This window comes from Lemur catta, chromosome 2 (assembly GCF_020740605.2).
Source record: "Lemur catta isolate mLemCat1 chromosome 2, mLemCat1.pri, whole genome shotgun sequence".
NCBI classification, from domain to species: Eukaryota; Metazoa; Chordata; class Mammalia; order Primates; family Lemuridae; genus Lemur; species Lemur catta.
In genome coordinates this window covers 18573704-18595775 of record NC_059129.1, presented here as the reverse complement: position 1 = coordinate 18595775, position 22072 = coordinate 18573704, and positions in this window count along the sequence as shown.

Here is a 22072-nt window from a genome sequence, read left to right as displayed (position 1 = left end):
TCTTAAATACCAATTTTGATTCTCCAAAACAGGTGCGTAGCACTGTTTATTAAATAGGTTACCATAGGGAATTTGACTTGGACCATGGAGTTCACTCAGATTGCCTATCTTAACCATTTCAGTTAAATACTGGCTGATTCAGTATAAAAATCTGGGGAAGTATTTCCTTGGTACTCAATTAATGTTTGCCCTGCTCGGGTTAGTAGTTTTATAAGCCAGTCAGTCTCTTCCTTAGAATCCTGGGGATTCTTACCCAGTGCAAATGATATGACCCTAAATTTGTCAGAAACCTGAATTCAAAAGTGCTTGTCAGGGTCCTTTCCATCCTCTCTGTGAACCTCCTTGAAGACACAGCACCCTAGGGTTATGATCCCTTGTGAAGAGCTTTCAGAAAATGCATCAGAAGTAAGCAATTAACCATGGCCATGAACCCTTCTGCAGGAAGTCATTTGAGAGTGTCTTCTGTTAAACATGAGAGTCAAGGAAAAAAGGACGAAAGGAGACCCAGGACACGAAAGATCTAGCAGAGATCTAGCACGGGCAAGAGCAAAGCCCAGCACCAGAATCACTAAGTCCTGGTCACAGCAGAAAGGGGGACCTGAGCTCTGTGCTTGCAGGGAGGGACAATGCTAGTCTACGGAGAGATTTGAGAAGAGTTAGTAAAAGGTTTGAGCAAACGAAAAGCAAGGCAGTTTTTAAAGCTGGGGAAAACAAAATATCTATTTTGAAAAGAATGTCATTCTAGGGTACTCAGGTGCAACAATATTTACACAGTCGTAACAACATGAACGATACATAATGATTTATTCAAAAACAGTGCCAAAGGTACATGAGGAACTATGCCAGGGAGCGATGGAGGGGGTGTCATTTTTCTACTGATAATTAGAGGTTGTGATACTGAGCCAACAGCACATAGTTCTTTCACAAAGTTTTTCTAGTCGATGATAAAATTATAAAAATTAGAAAAAATGCACAATAGTTTATTAGCTCCATCATTAGCTCATATTGGCTTAAAAGCAACATTAGCTCTGTGCTTGTGAGCTGATAATGTGCAACCACATGTTAATGAATGGATTGGTATAACGCTGGTGGAAATAAAGCCACAAACAGGTCAGGAGTCCATTGGGTGTGTCCAAAAGGAGCTCAGTGCCCGACACAGGTCGCTGATGGATGCTTGCAGGAGCCAAAACCTGTGCCACGCTGCCCCAGGGAAGCCACCTCCTGCAGGCAATCCCTCGGCCACAGCCTTATTCCTAGCAGGGATTCCCTTGTGTGACTGCTGTGCTTCTGCCTTTTGGGGTCCCCTGGTGATCTCCCCACATTCCCATCTCCATCCCTCTAATGTGATGGCCCACCCATGGGTTCCGAGCAGCCTCAGTGTGATCAGGAGAGGCAGCCCAAGTGAGCCTCTGCACTGTCAATCCTCTCAGGAGGCTGCCGTGCCTCACCTGGTGGGGACAAGAGGACACCCCACCTGTGTGCTGCGTGTTCACAGTCATGGTGGACAAGGGGTGGGCTATGCTCCTGTCCCTGGGCCTGCCCAGAAGGCTGGGGGACATGTCTGCACGGACCCCTGGCCCGTTTATGGCTTTATTGCCACCAGTGTTGCGCCAATCAACTTGTCAACCTGTGGTTGAACCTTATTAGCTCCCAAGTGGAGAGCTAATATTGCTGCTAAGCTGTTATGAGCTAATTATTGAGCTAATGAGCTACTGGGCATTTTTTCTAGTTTTTCTAATTTTACTATTGACAGGAAAAGCTTCATAAAAGAACAGCTTGCTATGGCCCAACATCACCACTTCTGATTATCAAAGGAAAAATGAACAGTGCCCAGGCGGACAGGGGCCTGCCTACCCAACTTCCCCTTACAGGTAGTAACAGGGTCACCATTGCACATCTGTCCAGAGCCCAGGGGAGGAGGCGAGACAAACATCTCACACATGGTGAGGGCTTGGCCAGCGTCTGTGGAATGGACATCGTAGAGAGGCCCGACAGGGAAGTGGGAAAACAATGTCCCCAGTACGTACGTCCATGTCCTGCCTCTCAAAACCCAAGAATGTGTCACAGAGGGATGAAGGCAGCAGATGGAATTACGGATGCTGAACAGTTGACCTTACCATGGGGAGATTACCCTGGTTATTTTTGCTGCTGGCTTGGCATCTGCTCCCCAGGTGCAGAGAGCAGAGGTGCCTGTGCCCCCAGACCTGCCCTGTCAGAGACCTCAGCACTCAACTGCAGAAGGCCAGTTGCAGAGCAGACTGTAGGCTCGGGGCTGGCTCGGAACCCACCTGCACACAGAAACACGAACACACAGACGCACACAAACGGACAAGCGCAGACTCGCAAGCCAAGCCCCTGCCGGTCCTGGAGCTTGTTATTGGAACTCTGGCAATTTGCATGTGTCAGATCCCAGTGGTGACAGCCCCACTGGACAAATATGCTCTCATCTCCCCTCCTGCCCTAATTAGCACCCTGGAATCTGCCCCTGCACCTGCTGCTGTAACCACCCAGCAAGAGGCTGCACATCTGGGGGTGAAAAGAAAAGTCGACCCTGCCACCTGGTGGCCAATCAGGGTCTATTCCTTTGCAGCGGGGCCTGACGGTTGCCCCATTACTTTTCACAGGACTGATACCTCTCCAGAGCCCTGAAAACACAATTTATTTCCATAAAGCATGTTGTTTCTTTGCCAAAACCTAGTAAGTAGTGTTCCCCAGCATCTGTGACAGAAAACCCCATCTCAGCACATGAGCACCCCGCCCCCAGCCCAGGAGTGCCCAGGGCAGGTCCTGCCAAGGCTGTGACCAACAGCCTGCTCCCCCAGTCCACACTGCTGGCCCAGGGGCTCCGACAGGCACAGCTGGGTCAGGTCCAGTCAGCTGTGGCAGGCAGGGGTCACATGGAACAGGCGAGGAAGCCTCTGCCCACTGGGTTGGACTTACCGTCTTCGATGCTCCCCTTTCAGGGTGCCCAGTAACAGTGACCATCTAACCCAGTGGTGGAAGTCGTGACCAGAGTAGGGGGATGCAGGGTCACTGGGGCCCCTGAGAGTTTGCAGAGTCTGGAGAGGGTGGAGAGCAGACCACACAGTCCCTGGATATGTGGGGGCTCCCAGCTGTGGGGGGCTCCTCACCACTGCACCAGAGCTTCTGGAGCTCACGCACACGGTCAGTTTGGCCTCTGCCTTAGCCTGGGTATCTGCTGTCCCCAGACTCCATGTCCTTGGTCACTCAGCCCCCGACACCTAGCATTGCTCCATGTCAAGGAGCAGAGACGTCTTTCCTCATTAATAAAGAACGAATTTGTTTCTGCCGACATTCCAGAAATAGCCAGTGCACGTGAATCATTGTCCACGCGAGACAGGGCCCTTCCCTTCCCCCAGGCTCACTGCAGGTGGGCCTGGCACGCAGCTCCAAACGTTGTGTGCTTTGCTTATCTAGGACGGGATAAGTAGGCCCCAAAAATTCTTTCTTCACAAATGCATGTTTGGGACAATTCGTCGCTCTGGGTTCTCTCCCAAAAGGCCCCCATGGTGTGGGATTACCGCTGTCAGTTTACATGTGTTCCATGTCACAGGGGCAGTCCCATGTTCTCAGGGGCCTGGCAGGAGGGTCACCCAACCATCTGCTCATTTCAGGAGCACCTACTCTGTGCTGAACCCTGAAGTGGGCTCTGGGACCCAGAGGATGGCCCTTAGGGTCACACAGCCCTGTGGGGAGGGGACACATACCCCTGTAAGTAGCACACGGCATGACAGGAGAGCTCCGAGGAGGAGGCCTGGGACTCTACGGGGACTGCAGTGGCCCATCCTACTCAAGATCCCCCAGAGACGCCCTGCCCCTAAGGCTGCCGGAGATAGACCCGGAGGGCTGGAATGGTCTCCGCCTTCTGAGTGAGCTGTCAGAAAGAAAGGGGAGAGGAGGTGACCCCAGGCCCCAGGACAGCTGTTAGAAGGTCCAGGTCCTGCCTCAGAGGGAGGCCTTTCCTGTACTCGGAGAAGAGGGCACTGGGTCCCCAGCCTGTAGTGGCAGAGGTACCTGGGTGGGGAGGAGAAGGTGTGGGAACCATGCCTGGCCCTGAGGGTGTACCAGCAGAGGCCCCTCAGGGGGACCACAGGGGGAATGTCAGCCCTGGGACCTTCGAGGGGCTTTATTCTTGGCCACAGCGTCCCCTCTGGTCCCACCTCCAACCCTAGAGAGTGAGGGTCTCCAAGATCTGCATGTCTCTGCATGAGGCCACGTGGAGCTGGCCAGATCCCAGGCCCTGTGGCCTCTGCTGGGCCTGCCCTTGCACAGAGGAGCCTCATTTATCCATGAACATACCCCTCTATCACCAAGACACAGACCCGTCCCTTACAAGATCCGTGGAAGGGACTCGGGGCCTGCACCCCTGAGTCAGAAAAGCCTCTAATTGCAAGGCTGTTTAGGCTCAGACTGCTGAGAGAATTATACCCCAGCACCAAGCCCTTTTCATTTTAAAAGCCCTATTCCATAATTAGAGCTTGAAAAAATGGCATTAAAGTATACAGGAGCTCGCCTGCCTAGAACAGGAGCAGCAATCTTGTTAAGCTCCCCGAAGTTCGGCAATGGCAGCAAAGCACAGCCTCTGTGCCCCGAGGCCAGTGCCTTGCGGGATTGGCAGAGGGGCTGGGCACTGCTGGGCACGTGAGGGAGGCCCCTGCTGTGGGTGAGGCACAGCACTGGCGAAGGAGGCACTCGGAGCAGGTAGAACCAACCCACAGTGTAAGCGTCCCCCGCCCAAGGGAGCAGGAGAGCCACATGGGAGCTTCCTGAGCCCACAAGCTCACAGGCACTTATCGGATGCCAACCAGACTCTCTTATTTAGAAAGGCAGTGTGGCGACAGCAGGAGCCAGGACCCAGAGCCTGGCAGGGCAGGCTACTGGCGGCCGTGGGGCACAGAGGTGGTGGGGGAGCGTGGAGGGACATTGCACAGGGAGGAGAGAGAAGTGATCTTCACAATCTACGTCTGAGGACCTGGCCTCAGTGCCCCACCTGGAGACAGAGCCGGCGGCCCACAGAGCAAGGCTTGTGACTCAGTTTAGACACTGGAGAGCAGGAGCAATGTCGCCAGTCCTGGGGCAGCTGAGGAAGCTGTAGCAATCCCCCCAGACGGCAGCACCCAGGGTTCCACCCCAGTGATGGTGGGAACCCAGGACGGCTTACCGAAAAGTTCCCCAAAAAATAATTCAAAGAAACATAAGACCAACAACCTCCTGAAAAAGTTTCTTTGCTTGGGACACTGCCATCCTCGAGGCCAGTGGAGACAGAGGGGTGCCCACCTGTTCCGCTCACCCCTCCATCGGGGAGAGCTGCTGTGCTGGACCAACCTGCGGCCCCTGGGCTGGCAGCTCTGCCCCTCAGGTGGCCCGACCAGCCACTCACGCTGAGCAAAGCAAATCTGCACAGAGATGAGAGCCTTACCTTCCCACCGTGGGGCTTGCTTCCCCAATTCCACTTTGTGCTTCACTCTCAATATGAAAACTTAATTGCAAGGCGCGCAGATTATGTTTCCCTGCTCCCTGCTCCCACAAGCCCAGGCCATTCCGAATGAAGTGATGAGATCACAATCTCCTCCCCGAGGACCATTATCGACATCCTCTCTGCTGGTGTCCCCTCCTAACCCTGGCCCTGCTCAGATGTTCCCCTCCTACGAGGTCCTGGGTGCAGATCAGGGCCCGGCTCAGCCTGTCAGGGTGGGGCCACTTTCTGGGCCTGCCGGGCACGGGTCCCCATGCTCCCACGTGGAATGGAGAGAGCTCTGGTGGCTTCTACCCCATGGCAGCCTTGGCAAGGGTCTGGGTCTCCACCAGGTCTGGGGGAGCGTGGAATCATCAAGGGAACCTGCTATGAAAATCTTGGGGTTGCTCTACTCCTCTGTCTGGGATTCTGAAAACATTTAGCATTAGCAGAAGGAACCTAGATTGAGTCTGACCTCCACAAATTAGCTGCACCTGTGTGGATGAGAAGAGAAGATTTGTTGAACTTGATTCTTGCATTACATTTGCATAATACTCTCATTTAAATAATGAGAAAGGGAGGAGGGAGGGGAGGGAAGATGGCAGGATACAGGCTCTGAGCCTGAGCGCCCCCGTGCAGGGAGCCCAGGCAGAGAGCCGCCCCGCCCACAACACAGCCTCCACCTCGCAGAGATCACATGGCAAATGGTGTCTTCCAAGGGCAAAAGAAGCATCACCCACAGCCTGGTCTCTGTGGCCCGTGGCCACCTGGTGGGGACATGGACACAAGTCCCAGGGGGAGTTCGGTAGGCACAACTTGAAGCAGAAGGCCTGGGCCAGCATCAGGGCTGGACAGCTCCCTCCAAGCTGTATTCATCATGGTTTTTAAAATTTTGTATATTTTATGATTCTTTGACACCCTGGGGCCTCGCTGGCCAGGGAGAGACTGCCCCTCCCAGGGCCAGCCAATTCCTGGGGACAGCGAGCCCCTCCCCATGCATAGGCCTCTCATGTGCAACCCAACCAAGGCCAGCCAGTATCTCCAGCCGCCTCCTTCATGGGCTCTCACACTCCAGGACCAATATTTCCCCTGCCCTAAGTCACCCAGGGCCAGGACTCAGACAGCAAGAGAGCACCCCTGTGCCCAGAGCCGCCCACGATTCCGACTTCCCACCCCAGGCCTGCCCACCTGCTCACCCTGCCTCCCTGCTCCTTCTTGCAAGAACCACATTAAAAGATTCTGCCTGTGCATTCGGCTCTCTCCTGCCTGCTAACAGTGCTTCCCCGGGTGGCTCTGCGGTATGGCATGCCCCTTCCTCCTGGGAACAGTAAATAATAAACTCTCCTTTCAAGGCAGTTATCTCTGTGTCTGTCATCTTATCATACCTCATTAAAATAAATCCTGGGTATGTCTTAAAACACAAGGCCCTGTCACCCTGGCAGCCTGGAATGAACAGGAGGTGCCTTACGGGTACCCAAGCCCTGGGCTCATAAAACAACTGAAGAATGGTCAAGGGAGAACAGTCTGAACGCACCACCCCAGGGGACAGACTGCAGGAGCTCAGAGAGGAGGGACACATGTAGGATTCTCCTGGCCAGGGATTGAAATCACCATCACCAACACCATCCTCCAAAATAGCACCTTGCATCAAGGCAGTGACTCGTGTGGGGACAGCTCCTCCATCTGCAGAAAGACTGTCCCACGTGCATACAGGGGGGCTCTTTGCAGATAAACTGGTCTGTTTGCACATAGGCAGGGCTCTATGCAGAAAGGCTGGCCTATATGCAGACCAGCTCATGTCTGGCTCCCCTAAATGCAAAGATGTTCTATAAACACGTTGCTCAGGGTTGACCTGGGCACAAGCAATTCGCAGAGCTGGCATCAAAGTATCTGCCCTGCACCTGAGCTCCGTGTCCATCCTCAGGACAGCTGCTGGTGCATGAGACGTGCACACCAATTCTCTAACCCTGGACCCTACCAGCTGAGCGGGGCTTGGCCACAGGATGTAACTTATTTTCATGCATGTTGCTGTTGTACTCTGCCCATCCTTGCAAAGCAGGTGGGTAGGAGGGAAATAAATGTGAGAACCATCCTAATTATCTGCAGAGACCCTGGACTGAGCCTGTAGGTCCCAGGCCCAGTCTTTCTGCTGTGATTCTGCACAACATCTGTAAAGTACACCTGGGCTTCCACCAAGCTTCCTCCAGGACAGTATGGGGAAAACGTTCCTTCCATTTCCAAAATTATTCTGCTAAACCCCTCTGCCTACCCAGCAGATAAACTGGTACATGAAGCACACTTTCAGATTTCGAGGGGGAATAGGGTTGCCTATAATGCGTAGTTTCATAAGAAACTAAACTGAAAACTCGTTACATAAAACGAGCATGTTGATGCTCATCTTAGCTCAGAAATGATTGAGAAATCATTGGAGGTTTATTCCTCCCTGGAGGCAGCTCTCAAATCCAGAGTCATCTGGTCTCTGCATGGCCGTGTGTACACAAACGATTCTGCTCCAAGGTGATCCTGTGGGTCCCGAAGACACTGGCAAAGGGGCCTCTGACTGCGGTGACACAGTGCTCCCTTCTGACCCGCAGCAGAGAAGCCGGGAATGCACAGCACCGTGGAAATACCAGGTAGAGCCCGCAAGGGCTGCACAAGCCTCCTCTGCCTGCCCGGCCACTTGGTTCCCAGCAGGAAGTGTGGGTGTGTGGGGAGGGATACAGCCCTGCGATTGCTGAGGTCGAGGCCTCCAAGGCCACTCCCGCATTTGGGTGCTGTGTGGAGGTGCAGGGTCCACTTCAGCCCCCCACCTGTGCCCTGGGCCCTGCAGGCTCCCGGGCGCCATAGTTGGTCATAGCCTCCCTGGGCCTTGACCTTCAGGGCTGGGAAGACCAAGAGGCACAGGAATGGAGCACACTGCACGTCTTTCTTGGAGACACCACGGCTTCTGGTCTTCTTGGGCCTCTCTCCATGTGGCCTGTGTGTTGGGCACAGATCACCCCACCATCCCCACACTGCACACGAGAGTCCCTTGTTCCCACTATGCTGCACTGGGTGTGTGGCTGAAGGTGACGCCAATACAGATTCTAGCTCTGGAGTCAGACTCTTGGGGCAAAACCACCCCTGCCCGTGCTCGCTGTGTGGTCTTAGGCAGGTAACTCGACCTGTCTGTGCTTGTTCCCTTCTATTAAAATGAGGAGAATAATCACATATATGTTTATTTTGAATTGCACCAAGCAGCACTACAGTCAAGAATTGTTGGCACAAGTCACTCGGGAGATGCTGCCAGGAAGAGCCAGGCAATGCGTCGGGAGGTGCTGGGAGCTGGAGAGGGCAGCCAGAGGGCCCGCAGCATCCAGGCCAGCCCTGGGGCCAGCACTCAGAGTGCTGGGGGTCACAGCACTGAAGGCCCACCCCAAGGCGTGCACTGCCCAGTTTGTTCATGTGTTCCTCCGTTCGTTTAGCACATACTGACATCGCCAAGCACTGCTGTCAAGGACGGACTCTCAGTCTTGCAGCAGCTGAGAAATGACCCCTTCTGAGCTCCTGCCAGGGTCCTGATTCCAATGGTGAGGACTGTCCCCTGTGACCGATCACAGGGCGTTCAAAGGGGTCTCTACATCCCTCCCAGGGAGAGGACACCTTAGCCACAGAGCTGAGTGACACCAATACAAGGGACCAGGTGCCTGGCCACAGAGCTAGGTGACACTAATACAGGGGAGAGAACACCTTGTCCAAGGAGGTGGGTGACACAAATACAGGGGAGGGGACCCCGGGTGACACATATACAGGGGAGGGGCTGCTGGCCATGGAGCTGGCGACACTCGGTAGAACCACACAGGAAGCTGCTGTATAGCCGCTGCCCTCACTCTCTGACCCATGGGTTCACTCATCCTTCAGTCACTTGCTGAGCACCTGCTCCCTGCCAGACACTCTTCTTGGCACTGGGGACACAACGTCCAAAGACAGACAAGCCCTGTCCTCATGAGCTCACACTCCTGCAGGAGGGACAGACACACACCAGAGAACAATGAGCACTGTCGTAGCTGGTGAGAGCACAGGGTCACCAAGCTGGTCTGTGAGGACAGTGGAAGCAGGAGGTGGGCTGGGCTGCCTTGGGCAGAGTGGTGGGGGCAGGGCTTTCTGAGGAGGTGACAGTGGCCAAAGCCAAGACTGCAGCTCCTGGTCACCTCTGCTCAGGCTGAGCTGAGAACAGGGCACTTTCTCTTGGCTGCCCAGGCCCAGCCCTTCCTGGAACAGGCTCCACCCCTGGGGCCTGGCCTCAGGCTGGCCTCCCTGCCCCTTCAGGTCAGCCCTGGGGTCAGGGCCAGCCCTCCATCTCCCAGCCCTCCTGCACAGCACCCCTGTCAGAAACATCCAGGAAGAAGACAGAGCCAGGCTGCCCTCAGAGAGCTCCCAGCAGGCAGAGCCGGCAGAAGGATGCATGGAGGGCGAGCATGGGCACAAGGAAGGGCAGTGCCAGGAGCGGAGCTTCAGATGGAACAGGTGAAGGTTGGGGTGGATCAGGAGCGACTAAGGCTGGGGGCAGAAGAGGGCAAGCTGACAGGGCACAAGACAGGGCACTGTGTGAGTCTTGGATCCAGAAAGGGTGAGTTGGACACGAAAGTCCTAGAGGAACAATGTCAGAGAGGGACGATGGAGTCTGAACTGCTCGGTGCCCAGGGGTGGGCTGAGTACATCAGGGGCCTTCCCACCCGAGAGCAGCCCCAGCCCGGGCTCCACAGCACGTCTTGCCTTTGCACCTGCTGCGTAAGGGCTCAGAGTGCCAGCGATGAGCACACACTTCCCTGTGACCCTCTGCCTGCCAGTCGGCTTGTGAAATAGGGAGTCCTGGCCCACGATGACACTGGATGCAACTGAAGGCAACTTTAGAACCACACTCCTCCTCGCCATTGAAGAGCTACGTACGCGGTGTTACGACTTGGTGGGTCACCTGGCGTGCATTTGCAACAAAATCTATGAAGAGGTGATAAAGCAACCATCTCCATTCCAGAAAACATTAGCGACCTCTTCTCTCTAAATGACAACTTTGATAAAGTAATTTCTATGCAGAAGACTGAGTGCAATGACGGCGCAGAGCTTGGATCCCAGCTCAGTTTCATTTACCATCAACCTGGCGTCTCCCACACACTAATTGAAGCATTATTGCTATTGTCTCCCGCATAAAAATGCACAAAGCATATTTCTTTCTCTTTATTCTGCAAATAAATCACCTATTCTGGGCACATAACATTCCAGCAGATGTTAGCAGGCCCCAGGGACTGCTGACCCTCACACCCAGGAGGACCCAAGGCCTGTGGACGTGTAGGCTCTTGTTGGTCCATGATGGCTTTCCTCTGCAGTGGCCACCCCCAGGTGACCTGAGTCCCCTCTGTCCCTTCACACTCATGTTTTACAAAGAGCAATGAGGCTATAGGCCCTGCTGTGCTGGAAGGAACAACCCCCGGTTCCCCACAGCCTCACACACGGTCACAGGGATTCAGGCATTGGTCCCTCACCTCTGGGCCTGACCTGCTGTGATCCCTTATGGCCACTTTTGTCATAACGAGTGTGCCTTATGTGTAGCTTGGATGCCACCTTCCGCAAGAATCCCTCCTTTGTCCACTCATGTGGGTGTTGATACCCTGTCAACAGGCACGTGTGGTCACTTAGGACAGAATGTCACTTTCTGAGGCTTTTCTTCTCCCACCACACTGTGGGCCCTGGAGGCCCGGCTGGGTCTTGCCCACCTCTCAGGAGACTGGTGCCCAGCGAGAACCTGGGACACAGGCACCACAGCAAACAGCAAACTCCAGCCCCCCGGCCTCGCTAGTGGAGTAGCCACAAGCCCCAGGTGTGTGAATTTTACAGCAAAGAGACCCAGGAACAACATCTGGGAAGGAAAAGCAGATCTGGTTCTTTCTGAACGACAGTGATCATAATTGCTAAGAAACTCCAGCCACAGAAGGGATCGAATAGTTTCAGATCAGAAATATGGATGGAATGTATTGGCTGAAAGGAAAAACATGTGTCACCCTTAAAAGTGGAGGCCCAGGGGCGATGACCAGGATCCAAACCTTTCCCTTTGCAAGCCACACCCTTCACCCGTCTTCGCACACATGGATGAGCTCCCTAGAGGAACTGCCTGCTCCAAGCGCCTTCACTGCTTAGCTCAGAACCTGTCCTAGGGAGCCACCAGGAGCCACTTCCTCTCTTCCGCACCTTCTCCCTGAGGGGCTGGCATCATGCCAGCCTCCCAGTCCTCCGCTCTCCAACCCTTCCACCTGTAGGCTCCCTGGGAAGAGCCATGGCTGTTCCTCCATGAAACTTCGCTCTCTTGCAGTCCCTTGGCTACCAGCTTGCTCTGTTCAGGAGAATGATTGGCATAGCTCTGCCATGATAGACTGTGCTACCTTTAGTGAGAAATGCGAGAAGCCCCTAAAGAGCTGCTTACACAGCAAAATAGCGTAAAAGCAAGGAAGGGAGGCCTGGCAGGTGGGAACTTGCAGTCGACCCAGGTCAAGCGAATGAGGGAGAGAGTGCGTGCCGGTGCTCTGGACAGGGGAGCTGGCCTTGCTCAGGCTTGGCCCCCGCACGCGGAGCCTGTGCTCTCAGGCCCAATCTCTGTCTAAGCGCATTTGGTCTCTTCCTAAGCCAGAAGCCAAGGGGCTTGCAAGGCCATGGCAGGGAGGTTCCTAGAGCCTCACAGAGGTGGATCCTCTGACCGAGGGGCCCGTGGCTGTGGGACCCAGAGCCTCTGAGGGGCTCTCAGTGTTCCTCACTCCCCGTTGCTGCCTGTCGGTTTGGTCTCTGCCATGAGCTCCTCCACGGTGGCTTCCCTCTGCTGGCACAACCTGGAGCCCAGGCCGCTGGGGATCCGAAGACAACATCCCTCTGAGATGTCTGAGACAAGAAACAATTATGCAAATTCTGCTAATCCTGTTTGAAAGAACAGAGAGATGGATTGCAGAGACAAATTATTTATACAGACAGTGATGTAGAAGGTGTTTCCGTTGCTAATCTGCCTTCACAAAGACGGAGATTTTGTTTGTAAACTTCAGATCCAGAAAATTGATTGCGCTGCCAACGAGATAATTATCTGTCCTCTCCGAAGCACTAAACTTAGCAGAAATGTTCTTTCTCTGAGTCGGTACTCAGCTTTGCGTCTCTGCTGGGCGCCGTGGGCGGAGCTGGATCAGAGATGACCCCAAAGGGGTGGAGCAGGTGCCAGCCTCCAGTAGCAGTGTCCACCCTGCCTTGCAGAGGACAGGCAGAGGGGCAGGAGGGCAGTGTGGCATGGCCCTGTGTCCTCAGAGGGGTAGATGGGGGCTGTGACAGAGAGGTCTCTTCACCTTCCTCGCCTGTGCTGGGTGGGGGAAGAGTCCATGCTCACTCTGGGCAGGAGTGGGCACGAAGGGGGGAGGGGTGCAAGTTTGCCCTTGACCTTGTTTCCACCAAAAGGCTCAAAGGCCAGAAGGGACCACAGGGCCCCCGACCTGTGCAGCTCTTCTCTGCCCCTGAAGGGCGTCTGGCCCCTGGAGAGTGTCCCAGGACAGCTCCTGGACATCATTCTGCCAAGTGCTCCCCGCCAGTCCTGCAGGCAGCTCTGTCTGCCCGTGCACCCCGACCGGTGCTGGTGCGTGGTGCTGCCCAGATGCAGGCTGTGTGCGAAGTTCGCTGGGACCAGGTTGGATATTCAGGTTTTTTTAACCTATTATACATAGCATCAACTTTTCTAAAAAACACACTTGAGTCGTGTTCATGATTAAGATAACATTTTAGTAGATGTCAAATTGCTTCACCTGATTTCATTTTTCTTTTCCAAACAGAGGGTCAGTGGTATGGGCTGTTCTGATTCTGAAACCGCACATTCACATTCCAGAGGGAGAAGGAGAGACTTCCTGCCTGCCTTTCTTGGAGCATGTAATTATGTAGGCGTCCAGCCCAGCAAACAGACCCGAGTTCGCTTCCTTCACCGACTTAGACACAGTCTGTGGTCAGGCCCAGACAGCATCTCTCTCTGTCATGTTCATTAACCTCAGGAGATTAAATGTCGCCTGATACCAGAACTGCAGCACCACCACCCCCTGCCCCAGCCCCCAAGGATCTAACATCTTGGCTGACAAGAGTCAGGCCCAGCCAGGGTGCTCACATGTGTGCAGGTGACAGGGTGATGCCCAGACAGCCGGCAAGCCCACCTCACCAGAGTGCAAGTCAAATTCCAAAATGCATCCATTGCGCCACACGAGGCTTGTGACTTTGCACACGAGCGCACTCTAGACCCACAGCCCGCTGCTTCTCCCGGCAGTCTGTTCAGCCGGATGACGGCTAAAGCCGTTGAAGATGGAAGGTAGGAGGCAGCTGCTGTTTGGAGGAGAGGCTCACCAGCAGCAGTGGCAGGGAGGAAGAGACTGGAAATCAGACAGCAGATCCGAGAAACCAAAATGCCCAGCAGACGGGGGCCCCGTAGCATGGAGCTGCTTCCTTGGGTCCCAGAGCCTACTCCCTTACTGTGCGGTGAGTCACCGCCTGGAGTCAGCGAGGAAAATAAAGTGTTGACTTGAGGTCAGTATTTCTGTTTAGCGCAGTGGTGTAGAGAACTGATTTTAGACACGGGTCCACAGAGTGACTGCCCATGAGCTATCAGTGCTTAGAGCCATCCAGCTGTCTACAAAGCCCCCTCCCCAAGGTTTCAACAAACCTCCGTGTTTGTGTAGGCCCCCAGCTCTCCTCAGGGAACCAGGCGGACAGACAGACACAGAGCTGCAGAACAGCCCTTCTCTGGTCTAGGCTGAATGAAGAAATGCAACATCAGGGCCATTTGACACCCACCAAAGCTGTCCTGGAGGGACAGAGTGTCTGGTCACTGTGATAAACACAGGCACCCCTCTACATTTCTGCAGGAATCCACTTGTCCCCTGTCCAGCTGCCTTCCTCCTGTGGGTCACGGTGCCCGCTTTCTGAAGGGGCCCATGCCTGCCCCTGCCTGGCCCCTCCCAGCTGAGGGGGTACCAAGGCTGCACTCATGACCTGGGCTGAGCTGGCCGGATGATCTCTCTGGAAACCTGGATGAGTGGAGATAGGAGCTCGGAGGAACGGCCGTGAGTTGTGCCCTCCCTGACCTCTGACCCCTGCACTTCTGTCTGTCTGAGCTTCAGTGGCCACATTGTCCTTCAATTCTGTGAGCTGCCCGCATCCTTTGAATAATGTTTTTCACTTGACTAGCCAGAGGCAGGTTCTGTCACCATTAACCAAATATCCCAGCAGATCTGGGACTCCTAGAAGCCACAGTGGACAGGATCGCCCAACTGGGTGACTCAGTGATCACCTCCCTGCCTCTGACTTCAGCGTGCTGATTGCCTGCAGCTGCAGAAACCATGCAGGGCCCCGGGCTGAGGCCCCCACCTGCCTTCTTCTGGCTAGTGGCTTTTCCCTCTCTGCCTTGTAGCGTCGGTGGTCACTAGCAAGCACAAGCTTCTCAAATGGAGGAGGCCAAGCAGCTTCTGCTTCTGGGTCAAGGTCTCTGGAGCTGCGACAAAAGCTGCGGGTGACGTGAGTCAGCACATTGTTATCCTCAAACCAGCCCCACCCTGCACTTGCTCTTTACCCGGGTCCTGTGGGTTTGGGTTAACCAGAGACCACAGGTGCCCGGAGCCGTCACCTGAATGTGACCTTCAACTGTCACATCTTGCGCGTCAGTCCTCAGAAACAGCCTCTGGAATGTTTGACATCATTACCATGATTTATTTTATTACCATATTTGATTTTCTAATTAACTGTGAATTTTATTATTTATGAATATATTTCAGTTCATTCATGTTATCACTTCCATTTATTTTACAAGACTTAGGCAGAGACACACTAAGAGGCAAACGCACACACACGATCTGCAGGTGGGAGTATGTGAAGTGCAGACACACACTCTGAGTCATGCTACACAAAGATAAAATCACACCTCGGAAATCCGCGCGTGTGTTTCTCCTGGGCTTTGCTGGCACTCAGGGCACTTCTGCTGTGGGCTGTATGGGGCCTCCTCTGCCTGCTGGGTGGGTTTGGGGACAATGTGGGGGTAAGAAAGGAGGGGGCAGATGACAGTCATCACCAGGTGGTGCAAAGGAGTCTGGCCCATTGGCTGGGTATGTGGCTGTGTAGGGGCAGGACTGAGGAACTTGGGGACCCTACTTCTACATGTAAAGGTGCCTGGTTTTAGGCCAGGAAGAGCTGGGACTTGGCAAAGGGACAAGTTTGAGAAACAGTCTCTCTTTGGGGGTGAGTCCCTCCCAGCACTGGTGTAATCCCTCAGGGGAGGCTGGGGCCATCACTGCAAAGTCAGAGCCCCGGCTGGTCCCACTGCTGTGGAGAGGTCACTGGAAGACCTGGGGCTCTAGTCTCTCATGTGTTGAAACAAGGACGAATGGGCCTAGCCTAGTGCTGGGCAGGCGGCTGGAACATACATGAGGGAGGTGGGACGTTCCTGTATGGGGTGGGGGAGGCTCGCAGGCAGCTTGGAGATGAGGTGGGATCCTCACCGGGCCCCTGTCTGTGGCTACTGTCCTATAGAGGGCTACACCTCAGTGGGCACGCTGTGGGCATGATCCCCACAGCCCGAGCCCTCCTTGAACGGAGGCATTCTGTCCCCCTTCTTACAAGTGCAGAACCTGAGGCCGAGGGTCATGTACTAGGATTTGGCCAAGTAGAACTGAAACCCAGGTCTCTCCAATCCACTGACTGCTTTCCTGTCCACCACCCACATGAGGGTGGGTGATGACTTCAGGATTCGTGGGGCAGTCCCCCTGCCCCATTCCAGGGAGCTTTGAAGGAAGCAACTGTGACTGTTTTCAAATCAGAATAATCGAACCACCCAGGAGGAAGCAGGACTGTGGGAGGTGAGATGTCTTCCAAAGTCGCCGGAGAGTCATGGGACCCCACAGCCCCTGCTGGACCTCTTCATATTGGTCAGTCATTCAACCCCAATTTCAGCTTCCTCAACCGTAAAATGGATGGGGACATCCTTTGTCACCACCAATGAAAACAGAATGCTGGGCTGGGAGCCCTTCCTTGGTCCCCAGCCCAGGCTCCCTGGTGGCCTTGGACAATTTGTAACATTAACAATAGCTGAAAGCAAGGTTTTTGTAGAGACAAACTTGTGGCCACAGAGTGGGGAACATCGGGTCCTGGGGTGTCCCAGGAAGAGCTAATGCACACTGTCCATTCAGAGAATCCAAGTCCAGGGGAGGGATCCCCAAGTTTGAGGGTTCCCAAAGGTTGGGGAGCCCCCAACCTCCCCTCTGCTCCCTGGGTCTGTTTTCCTTGCTAACCTCCAGCCCCAGCTCTCTTACTAGACGATAAACGTGTGACCCCCACCTGGGTGGCAGGTCATTGCAATCCCACGCTTCTCAAAACTTGCCCCCAGCACACTTCCAAATGTCAGGGCCCACGTTCCTGTCCAAGTTTGTACTTTTTCAGGAGCCTCATTCTTCTTATCTTAAAATGTGAATTCTGTATCTGATTCCATGGTGATGGTTTCAATAAAAAGCTTTCATTTGTTTACGAAGGAGAAAGGAAATGCTCAAGTGCAAGTTCAAGCGCCAGTGGGAAAGTGCCCAGAGGATCCGTGGCTGGGAACTCTGCTGGCAACTGCTGCAAACCTGGCCCGAGAATCAAGGAGTTACTTAACCCCTTAGCTTCTGTGAATATCCGAGTTGGATAAATGTATTAGTTTATCTGGAGATCTTGCAGATGGGCGTGCCAAGCCTCAGCGTGGAGAAGGGACTTGCCCTGGTGTCTCTGCTATGTGTTTGCCAGGCCAACGCAAGCTGGTGCCCTTTTCACCTCCCAAAGACCAGGGCATCAGCAGCCCCTGCAGACGGCACACCGGGTGTTCACAGTGTGCAAGGAGGTGAAACTAGAGAGGCGAAGCCTCCTAGTGCAGTCCTGTCTGACCTCAAGGTGCCTCCCCATTAGCGACACTCGGGCATTTTGGAAATGGGTTCTGACATTTGCTAATATAGCCTCATCAAAGCTAATAAGATCAAATTAAGTCTGATCATATTACATTAGTTGACATCAAATCAAATTAGACTTTTTTGAAAATCTGAGTTGGTATTGAAGGCAGCCCTCCCCACCCACAAGTAAGTTTTTCTGAAAATGAGCCAGAATTTATGTAGCAGCAACTCAAAACCCAGTGACTTGGCTGGTAGCTGAGGCCACCCTATGAACCAGCATTCCATGGCTGCTGTCACACTCTCCTCATCAACCCCCAGGACTGGCCTCCCTGCCCTGGCAGTGTCAGAGCAACCAAACGGGCCACTGGCCATGGAAGCTGAGACAGAGAACTGACATCTGAATGCAGATACACTCTACGAGGAACCGGGGTGCAGAGCAGAGCACCCTGGCTTATGGCACTGGTACAGAAACATGTTTGGTGCTGGAATAACCCCCTCACATCCCACTGCCCCCCCTACTGCCACAAACTCTGGCTAAAACAGAGGAAGTTAGAATGCTAAATGCCAAGGCTCTTTGAAGACACGGCTGATGCTACAAGTGGGACAGCAGATATACGAGCCAGGATGATCCTGAAGTGTCAGAAGGTAAAGAAGCACTCAGAAAAAACAGTGGAATTATGACAAAGGAAAACAGGAGCCAATGGAAGAAGCTCCCAGTGGCCAAAGCAGGAATGAATGCAGCAAAAAAATACTGTAGAACTGGGGAATAACCAAAGCATAACGTAGGCATGTGTCCATACTTGTATAAATACACAAATAAGGAAATGGAGTTTAATAGAAATCTTCTATGCAGAATAATCCCAAATAATTGATGTAGAGACTCAGCCACCGAGGAGGTGCAGTAACTCCCCACTGCTCAAGTGAGGGCTCTGCACGGTGACCTCCCCCACAAGAATACATGCAGCATGGACATGGGGGTGGGGAGTAACTTCACAGCAGAGAAACCTGAAAACACCAGCTCAGCCAGGTGATCAAACATAACAGGAACGGTAATAGATCACCTTGAAAGCCTGTACCCTTGATACAATGTGATGCAAATAGCACTTTACCTCTGTGATCTGCTTCCCCAAAGCCCATAGCCTCAGAAAAACACCAGGTAAATCACAATGGGAGACATTCTACACAATACCTGACCTGCCCTCCTCCACCCTGTCAAGGTCATCAGTAGAAGGAAAGTCTAAGGAACTGTCACAGCCAAGAAGAGTCTAAGAAGACATGACAACTAGATGTCATGTGGGATCCTGGCTGGGATCCCGGCACAGGGAAATGTAGAACTAAGAGAACCCAAATAAAATATGGACTTTAGTTAATAACAGCATTTCAGTGTTTGTTCATTAACTGTGACAAAGGATGTTAGATGTTAAGAAGACCTGTGATACATACTGATAGGTTAATAAGAGGGGAAACTAGGTTGGGGCTACATGGAAATCTGCATTTTCCTCCCAATTTCTGTGTGAATCTAAAACTACTCTAAAATAAAAACCTTATTTAAAAACCCTGTAATGTTTTTTTCACACATCTGCTTGTTTATTTGTATTCTTAGTAATAATTGACACCAATTAGTCCTACTATTTAAAATAAGAGCATCTATGATGCTGCAAAGTAAATGGCATAAACTAATGTGTAATTCCAAATAAATGCCTCTTTTATATGTTTTAGGTTAAAATAACATATATATGTAAACTGATTTAGCATATACTTTTTCTTGTAGAGTGGTTCTGTCCTAGGTTCAGTCTCTGAAAAGCTGGTGCCCTTTAGACCAGGGAAAATTTTCACATTTTAGTGAGTATTTCGATTCATGGCTGAACATTTTCAAAAGTATGACTTTGTAAAAAAAAAAACTTCAAATGGCAAATTGATTCATTGTGACTGAACAACTTATTCTAATGAATCCTTATCTTTATTTTGTTTCCAGTCCTTCCTTTTAGCAGTAATATAACAGAATCCTGTATTTTTCAATGGAAAAATATTCAATGAAAGGAAGAATGTGAACAGATTTTGTGATGATGATAATTCAATGTTTCATCATGGAGCTTTCTAAAACAGAAGAGTTTAGAGGGATATACAAAGTCAATTTCCCCAATGATGCTTTGCAGAAATTAATGCAATTAGAGAAACAAAAGTGGCAGGATGTTTTCTGAGTGATTTTAGATATTGCTATGTTTTAAGCTGAAAATAATTACAGTAATTTAAAATCATCATTGGGTCGTGAGAAATTGTCAAACATAACAATTCTTCAATTTAAAAAATTTAGAGTTTAGCAATTGTAAAAAGGTGTGCCGTGCTGTCTCATTGTTCTTGTAATTTGCTATTCCCTAATGATATATGATGTTGAACGTCATTTTGTATGATTATTTGCGATCTATGAGTCTTCTTTGGTGAGGTGTCTGTTCAGATCTTTAGCCATTTTTAATTGGGTTTGTCTTCTTATTGCTGAGTTTTAAAAGTTCTTAATATATTTTTAATATAAATTCTTCCCCAGATACGTATTTTGCAAATATTTCCCATCAGCCTGAAGCTTGTGTTTTTATTCTCTGAACATGGTCTTTCACAGAGTACACATTTTTAATGTTATAACATCCACGTATTTAATTATTTCTTTCTCTGTGGATCAGCTTTTGGTGTGTGTGTTAAAAACTCATCACCAAATCCAAGGTCACCTCTATTTTCTTCTAGAATCTTTATAGCTTTGCATTTTAAGTCTAAGGACTATTTTAAGTGAATTTTTTGTGTAAGTTGTAAAGTTTATGTCTACACTTATTTCATTCCCTATGTTTTCCACTTAAGTCTTCCCTCCCTCACCATTTTTCTAAAGGACGCAGGGTTGTGAGCTCGTCTTAGTTGGAATTTCTAGATCCTGGCGCTGAATAATCTGAACTCGGAATTTAACTGGTTCCGCAGTATGGCCAGGAGAGGGCGCTCGCCGCCACCGCCCCGTGAGCGCCGAGGGCTGCAGTGCCCGCGCCGGCCAGCAGGGGGCGACCGCCCGTCCCGCGTCGAGGCGACGCGCCCGGCGTGAAAGGACGCAGCGTCGCAGCCTCAGCGTAGCCTGGCACCGCCTCACTGGGGACGGCCGAGGCCTCGGGGGAGTGAAATCCCTTAGCAGCCCGGGAGGCACCACCTTCCTGTGCGCAGCCACCTGCTGAAGGGCAGCCGGTCCTCAGAGACCCGGGAGGGGCCCAGTGTGGAAAGTTGGAAATGGGGAACCCACAGTTTCCACCACGCCGACGTCCCCCACACCCAGGACGCGGCGGCCACGGGCGTGATGTCCTCGCGGTGGCCTCTCCACGCTGATGTGACATCGGCGTCCCGCCTGGGCGCTTGGTTCCGCCGCTGCGCTGAGCTGGATATGGGTGGCGCTCAGCCTCTGTGAGGACGCTTGGTGTCGTCTCTGCTTTACTGACAAGGTGTTGACGTGGTTGTTTATAAACGTAGTGTCCTTCCGGTAATTTCATCCTTCCAGGGACCGTGCAATCGCAGCGCAAAGTACTCTTTGTCCTGCCTTCAGATTCTCCAGTGTCGTTGCTGTGTGAGATTTGCTACTTCACACCACATACTCCCTCTATTTTACCCAAAGCAGCGACACTCCCCCAGGTGACCATTAGTCCCCAAATCAGGAAATACACGTTTCTACCTGACAATCTAATCTGCAGTCCACTTCACTGCCTTCCCCATCTGGAAGAAAAATGTCTCTGTGCATTCGGAACCGGTTTTCTTTTCTGGAACCATTCCTGAGACTGTCCCTCAGTTTCCCAGGCTTGGTAGATCTAAAGAGCAGAGAGGACTCCAAGCTGGGTCTGCCCCGTGTTTCCTCCTGAGCAGACGCAGATGCTGCATTCTCGGTAGGAGCACCCTCTGTTTACGCTGCGCTCGCCTCAGTGCGGTCCACCGTGCGCAGAGGAGCAGAGATTCCCTGCCCCACTGTGATCTCAGCCTGATAATGGCGAAACACTGCTTTGCAGACACAAGTGTCATCACGTCACTCTCCTGATTTATAATTCTGCTAATGGTTTACCACTGGCCTTGGGGAAAGACTGACCATGACCTCCAGACCCTGAGCGCTCCTGCCTGCTGCCCTCTCCCGTACAGTGCACCCCAACTGCCTGCAGTCCACTCTGCTCTCACTTGCAGGGATACAGCAGGGTCTTGGGTATCTTGGGGATTTTATACAGGGTCCCTGAATCCATCCGTGCAGTGCACACCCTTAAAGCAAATTTTTCAAGACTTTGTCTAGCTAACTTGTTAAAGTCACAGCAGTTGTGATACCTAACAGTAGAAAAGTTCATAACATGATTTTTCAAAGGAAAAAAAATTTATTTGGTATATTGTCTGTGAGAATCACCCTCAGTTTATAAAGCAAGGAAACAGTAGCTAAAAACAGAGATCATATTTGGGATAATTAGTAAAGAAAAATGAAATCTCCCTGCTAAATGAAAGGCAAATGGCACGATTGATCATGGAAATTTTGTAAGAATTTACTGAACTGAATATTACCTTGCTATATTTCCTATCCATGTGTATGTGTACACCAGTTGCAAGGTATTTCAGGTTTAAACATTTATATTTACATCATCAATCTAGTTAAGTGATA